The following is a 7,292-nucleotide window of genomic DNA, read 5'->3' as shown; positions in this document are numbered from 1 at the left end:
AAAAAAAAAGAAAAAAGAATTATCAGACTATATAAAGAACTTCAAGTATACGAAAGCAAGCGGGCTGAGATGGCTCAGAGGTTAAGAACTCCTGCTGCTCTTCCATAGGACCTGAGTTCAGTTCCCAGCACCCTTTCAGGTAACTCACAGCTGTCACTCCATCTCCATGGGATCCCGTGCCCTCTACTGGCCTCCAAGGGCACTGCATTCCCATCAAACCAACAGTAATACTGAGATACATAATAAAGGAATTGTGAAACAAGCAACTCAACTAAAAAGAAATGATTTCGTGTTTATTGGTGTCTTGCTGCTTTGTATGTCAGCTTACTGCTTGCATGTCTGGTGCCCACAGAGACCCCTAAAGGTGGTCAGGTACCTTAGAACTTCTCTCTTACAAAGGATTGTGAGCCGTCTCATGGGTGCTGGAAATTGAGCCGCAGTCGTCTGGAATAGCAGCCAGTGTTTCTTAACCACTCAGCCATCTCTCCAGTCCCTCAACCCAACTTTAAAAGTAATATTTGAACAGATGCTTCATCAAAAAAGATACATAGAAGCTGTCAAGATTGCCAGTCTTGGGAACCCACACAATGGAATGAGAACCGAATCCTGCAAGAACCGAATCCTGCAAGTCCCTGCATCATGCACACACAGTCACAGTTTTGAATTTTTTATTTTTTGGTCTTTTGAAACAGGGTTTCTTTTTGTGGCTTTTTTCGGTCCTGAGCCTCACTCTGCAGACTAGGTGACCTCAAACTCACAGAGATCTCTTCCAGCCCCTGCCTCCCAAGTGCTGGGATTAAAGGTGTGCACCACCACTACCTAGCTTAAATTTTCTCTCTTTTAGGTTTTTTTTAAATTTTCTTTATTTTCTTTATTTACATTACAAATGCTATCCCGAAAGTTCCCTATACCCCCCTCTTTTAGGTTTTTATATTTTATTTGTATGAATGTTTTGCCTTCATGTGTTTTTGTGTGTCACTTGCATCTCTGTTGTGTCCCCTAGGGTTATGGATGGTTGTCAGCCAACATGTGGGTGCTGGAGAGGTCACCAAGTGCTCTTCACTACTGAACATCTCTCCAGCCACACAGTTTTAAAGATATGCAAATGACAGATGTAGTGTGAGAAGTTGCTAGTACACTAACAGACACTACGAATTAAAAATCAGAGTGACATACTGTTATGTGTCTATTAGAATGGCCAAAATCTGGGTGATTGACAATATCAAGTACTGGCAAGGATATGACTTTTCTGAGACAGGGTCTCGCTGTGTAGCCCTGGCTAGTCCGGAACACATTATATTTGCTTTTTTCCTTATTTTATCGAATCCCTAAATTATCCATCATCCTCTTGACTCAGGACAGATTCAGGTTTTAGTGTGATGGTTGCTTTTGCACTGCTGTGATAGAACAGGTGAAGAATAACTTATGGGTTTGTATTACATCATGATTTCATTCTCATACCTTAAGGCAACACCTCAACAAAACATGGCAGCAGACAGGAAACACTTGGCCAAGCCTGGCAGGAAGTGGGTGGGGAGGCGTAATGTTAAAATGACTGTTTCTAGTGACCTACTTGTGCCAATTAGGTTTTACCTCCTAAAGGTTCCGCATACTTCAAAATAGCCCTATGATCTGGGGGGGGGGGGGAACCAAAACTGTGGGAGATATTTGAGAGTCAAACTGTGTCTGTGTGCATGTGTGCACGTGCACAAGCACTTGGGTGTGCACCTGTGATTGCATACTTTTACATGCTATGACATACATGGAAATCAGAGAATAATTTTGGGAGTTGATTCTCTTGGACTTGGGCTGTGGCAGCAAGTACCTTTTTTTTTTTTTTTTTTCCTATTGAATGGTCTCATTGACCTACATTATATGTGTAATTTGAGTTGGAATTGTGAAGGCCTGGGGCTCAGTGGTATGAAATTTGTACAGTACGTACAAGGCCTGAGGTTCAATCTCTAAGAAAACCAGATGAAACAGAATGAGGATTGATAATTCTGTGCATAGTCTGTGGGGGTATGGGCTGCAATGTCCACACAGACTGTGCCTGCCTTTGTCCCAAGGATACCTGGAGATTCCCATGCTGCTCTGGTAATGTAAAAAAGAACACTATGCATGTGGGTGTGGTTCTGTTAGCTGAATGCTTACTCAGTGTGTATGAAGCCCTGAGTTCTATCCCCAGCACTGGCTAACCCAAGTAGTTCCCAGCACTCAGGGTGGGGGTAGAGGCTTGAAGATCAGAAGTTCAAGGTCAATCTCAGCCTCATAGCAGGATTGAGGCTAGACTGATGTGTGAGACCCTGTCTCAACGAATAATGAGTTTATTAGAGTATTGTCTAGGGGTCTGGGGAGATGGCTCAGTGATTAAGAGCACTGGCTGTTCTAGGGGACTCAGATTCAATTCCTGCACCCACATGGCAGCTCGCAACTGTCTGTAACCCCAGTTCCCAGTGATCCAACACCCTCACACATACATACATGGAGGCAAAACACCAATGCATATAAAATAAAAAATAAAAATATTTTTAACTTGTTTATAAGATATAATACATAATGTGTTGCAGTTCTCTCTTTTATAATCTTTTTAAAATTCTGTGTGTGTGTGTGTATGTATGAGCACACGTGTGCATGCATGTGGATTTGTGCATGTGAGTGCAGAATCCTGTGGAGGCTAGAAGTGTCAGATATCCTGGAACTAAGAGTTATGTATGATCATAACTAGACTGAATTGGGTACTGGGAGCTGAAGTCAGGTCCTCTGGAAGAGGGGACAGTGTTCTCAACTGCTGAGCCATCTCTCCAGCCCCTAGTCTTACTATCTTAAAGAAATATAAGTGGGGCTTAAAGAAATATTAACTGGGGCTGGACATGATCATGTACCTGTTTTAATACCAGCACCTAGGAGGCAGAGTTAACCTGGTCTACATAGTGAGTTCCAGGACAGCCAGAGCTATGTAGAGAGGCCGCCATCTCAAACAAAACAAAATATTAAATGGGTCTGAGAGGTTAAAATATATACTACTCTTGCAAGCAGCAGAACTCAAGTTCTGCAGGTCCCCAAACCCAGATCATAATGACTGGTTCCAAGGGGTGTGACACCCTCCTCTCCACTCTCCAGGAACCTGTATTCACATGTGTGTGACTACACATACACACACAGTTAAAGACAAAAGCTAAGTATAAAATAACTCTAGACCTAACTCTGTTTTAAAGAATATGAGTCGAGGGCCGGGCGTGGTGGCGCACGCCTTTAATCCCAGCACTCGGGAGGCAGAGGCAGGNGGATTTCTGAGTTCGAGGCCAGCCTGGTCTACAAAGTGAGTTCCAGGACAGCCAGGGCTATACAGAGAAACCCTGTCTCAAAAAACCAAAAAAAAAAAAAATATGAATCGAGGTTTAAAAATAATTTTGAGACGGGGTCTCATATAGCTTCGATTAACCTCAAACTATGTCCCAAGGCTGCCCTAAAACTTCGGATCCTTCTGCCTTCACTTTCCTGCTCTGGGGTTGGGATTACAGGTGTGCATCCTGTGCCTGCTTTAGGGGGAAATCAGCTCTTGCTGGTGATGGAGGGGTACTTGGTGGGAGTGTGAGCTTCCAGCCACACACAGCTTACATAGATGTAAAAAAACAAAACCAAACCCCCAAAAAGAGGAAAGTGGAAAGACTAATCTTTTAGCTGAGGTTCCTAGGGAGAAAGATGCTTGTGGGAGGTTTAAATTAGAGAACTCTTGGGAAGTGAAGAGGACAAGATGTAGCAGAGCCTGGGCTGAAATGACCTTCAGAATCTGGTCACACTAAAACAGGAGGTTGGGACTCCATTTCCTGGCACCAAGGCCAGGCCTGCTAGGAGAGAAGCAGACTCTCGGGAAAGAGCCGCGCCAGTGAACCTCGAGCCAACACTCCCTGCAGCTGAGGAGAGAAGGCTCCTGCAGGCCTCTGTGCCACACCTCAGGAACACGGACCGGACCGTGTTTGCCATCCCTGCCACAGATGCCAGAGGCGCCTGAGTGTTTCTCTGAGGAGCATCGAGTCTGTGAGGCAAGAAGCTGCGTACAAGCCCAGAGCCGTGTGAATTAAAGCTTCTTCCAATCATTCGTCCAGCTAATGTTTTTCTAGTTTGACTTACATTGGAAAAAAAAAAAAAAGTCCACTAAAGGGTGAACAGGAGACAGGACTCTAGGCATGGTTATGTCACTGAAAACGGTGTGTCTAAGGAAAGCATGAGGGTGGGCCCCCTGGGGATTATCTTCTGGTTATCTTGCCTAATGTGCATAGGAGCATGAGTCCTTACCCCCAAGCACTTAGAACAGAACAAAACCAAACTGATGCTATGCTAGTTAGAGTTATTTTAAATTTTAAGAAAATTAGTTTTTGCCAGGCAGTGGCAGCTAGGAGACAGGGGCAGGCGGATTTCTGAGTTCAAGGCCAGCCTGGTCTACAAAATGAGTTCCAGGACTATACAGAGAAACCCTGTCTCGAAAAACAAACAAACAAAAAAACAAAAAAACAAAAAAACAAAAAAGAAAGAAAGAAAGAAAATTAGTTTTTTTGGGGGGAGATGGTCACATTACATGACAAGTGTGAAGGTCAAAGAACAACTTCCAGGAGTTGGTGCAACTTCCATCACGCAGGTCCCAAGCATTAAACTCAGACTGTCTGTCAAACTTGGCAGCAAGCACCTTTACCCTCTGAGCCCTATCAGTAGCCCTAGTTGGAATTATTTTAATAGAAACCCACTGCAGCTAGCTCTATAAAACAAAAGCGAAGAGAATGAGCCGGAGATGTCGCTCACATGACAGACACCTGCCTAGCGTGCACGAAGCCCGAGTTCCATCTCTATCTAACACTACAAAAACCAGGAGCTCAGAGGTTCAAAGGTTCAAAGCTAGTCTGGGATTATGTGAAAGCCTGTTGCAAGGAATAGATTTAATTGACTTCTTGAAACTATAGTGGGTAAAATTTGATGAATTAGAAAAGGAGAAAAAAACACCTATTAGGAACACACGTGCAGCCTCACTTCCTACTTAACTCAAAAGACTGACTATTTTCTTGGCAATAACCTACCAGGCTGAGCTTACTCAGCATTACCAGAGGGGAAATGGTCAGAAGTTTGTTGTTGTTGTTGTTGTTGTTGTTGATGATGATGATTGGTTGGTTTCTTTGGTTTGGTTTGGTTTTTGGTTTTTCAAGACGGAATTTCTCTGTGTAGCCCTGACTGTCCGGGAACTCACTCTGTAGACCAGGCTGGCCTTGAATTCACAGAGATCTGTCTGCCTCAGCCTCCCCAGTGTTGGGATTAAAGGCCTGTACCATCAGTGCGGAACAAAATGCTGACAGTTAAACCAACGAGGAAGATGTGTTTCCCTGGCTTCTCACTGGCTTATGGCTTAGACCAGTTGTTGATACACACTTATAAAGAACACAGTTTGTGAGGTGTCCAGTCCTTGATGCAGATTTTCTTAATCTCAATCATGTGCCTGTTTCCCCAACTCCACTCCCCCAAACCAAAAGAAACCGATAAAACCCAAGAAAGAGACTAGTCTAACCACCGCCCCCTACTGGAGGATGAGAACATGACGCCTAAGAGGTGTCTGAACCATGTCCCTCAACAGAAGACCACAATGAAGAAAACCAACTGTTTCACTGGAAGACTTGAGGCTGAGGCTGGTCTTTGCAGAGTGTGGAGATATGTACTGAAGTTAGAAAGAATGAAGCTAAGCATTCAGCATTTATCACACAGTCTTTTAAGATCAACCCTAGAGTTAGAGGGAGTTCACTCCCTATAGCTCCCTAAAGCCGGAGCTGTAGCTGAGTTGGTAGAATTCTTGCCTAGCATGCGTGCACAGGGCCCTGGGTTTCATTCCCAGCACTTTATGCAGCAGGCGTGGTGTTACACACCTTTACCCCCAGCACTGAGAAACAGGAGCAGGAAGGATCCGGAGTTTATACGTAGTCATCCTCCCTAGAGAGCTGGAGCCTGGGCTGAGAGGTCTTGCCTGAGGTGTGGAAGAGGGACAGATAAGCAGGAGGCTCCAGCAGTTTCCACCCATCCCTGAGGTAACATCCCTCAGGTCTGCAATGGTTAGAAGCTCGAGTTCCTGGTTTCCAGGCATACGCAATTGTCTGGAGAGCACAGCCTACGTTGCTTTCTAGCACGTAGGCTCCTGTGGCCTGCTGCTACTTTAGACAGCCCCCCCCCCCCAAACGTTGTTGTAAAGGAACAACCCAGCCCCGAAGAACAGCCGGCTGACCTCAGCTACCCACCCACAGCCTAGGAAACAGCCTGGCAGCTTGGGCAACCGAGGTCCTAGGAAGCAGCTGCGTGGCCTCCTCACCCACCCACAGACCCAGGAAGCAGCTCAATGGCCTTCCATAACTGGCTTGGCTCACCAAGGCCCCCTGAAAAAAAAAAAAAAAACCAGGCAGGCGGCATTCTGCCTTCAGTCCCAAGAAGCAGCTGAACAGCCTGTTCTCAGCTCAGCCTAATTACAGTCTGTTAAACACCAACCACGCACTCACCCTCAGCTCCAGGAAGTAGCTGAACAGCCTTCCCCTAGCAGATCAAGGATTCGCTTCTCTCAAAAGTCACCCTTGTAGGCTCCAGACCCTAACAACATCAGCGTGTCACTAAGGAGAAACCTGTGCCACACTCTCCCTGGTCCACCGGGACAACCCAACCTTCACATGCCCGTAGGAACTGACGGGCATGGAATACCTGCATCCGGGCGCACCACACCCAGAGCTGCTGGTGGACCACCTCACGCTAAACGTCTGCATCCCAGCTGGTTGTGATGCTCCCCAGCAGAGGCCTTCAGCGCGTGCAGCGTTACCCCCTGGGAATTGGAGCAGAACCACACCCACACTACAGTGAAGCGTCTACCTACAGCCAGGGTCAGCACGGCCTATCCAGCCAACACATCCACAACCCTGGGAGAAAGCCATTTACTCTCTCTGCAAGTCACCTAGTAAAGGTGGCAGAGGTAGCGGGTTCCCCAGACACGCATCAGGGAAGGGGCACAGAAGGCACACACCTGTAATCCTAGCACACAGGAGGTAGAAGCAAGACGATCGGGAGTTCAAGATCATCCTCAGCTACATAGTGAATCCAAGCCAGCCTGGGCCACATGAGACCCTGCCTCAAACCACACAAGGACACAAATGGATGTACATTGGTTGTATCTTTCCACTTACGTTTTTTGGGTGTTCGACACATGCTAATTAAAACATTTTAAAATCTAGAAGTCAGGTTGGTGATTAACTTTTGAGAACAGGCCAAAAAAAAAAAAA

The sequence above is a fragment of the Mus pahari genome, chromosome 14 (assembly GCF_900095145.1).
Source record: "Mus pahari chromosome 14, PAHARI_EIJ_v1.1, whole genome shotgun sequence".
Taxonomy (NCBI): domain Eukaryota; kingdom Metazoa; phylum Chordata; class Mammalia; order Rodentia; family Muridae; genus Mus; species Mus pahari.
The sequence above is the reverse complement of the archived record's forward strand: the minus strand, read 5'-3'. Positions refer to the sequence as shown.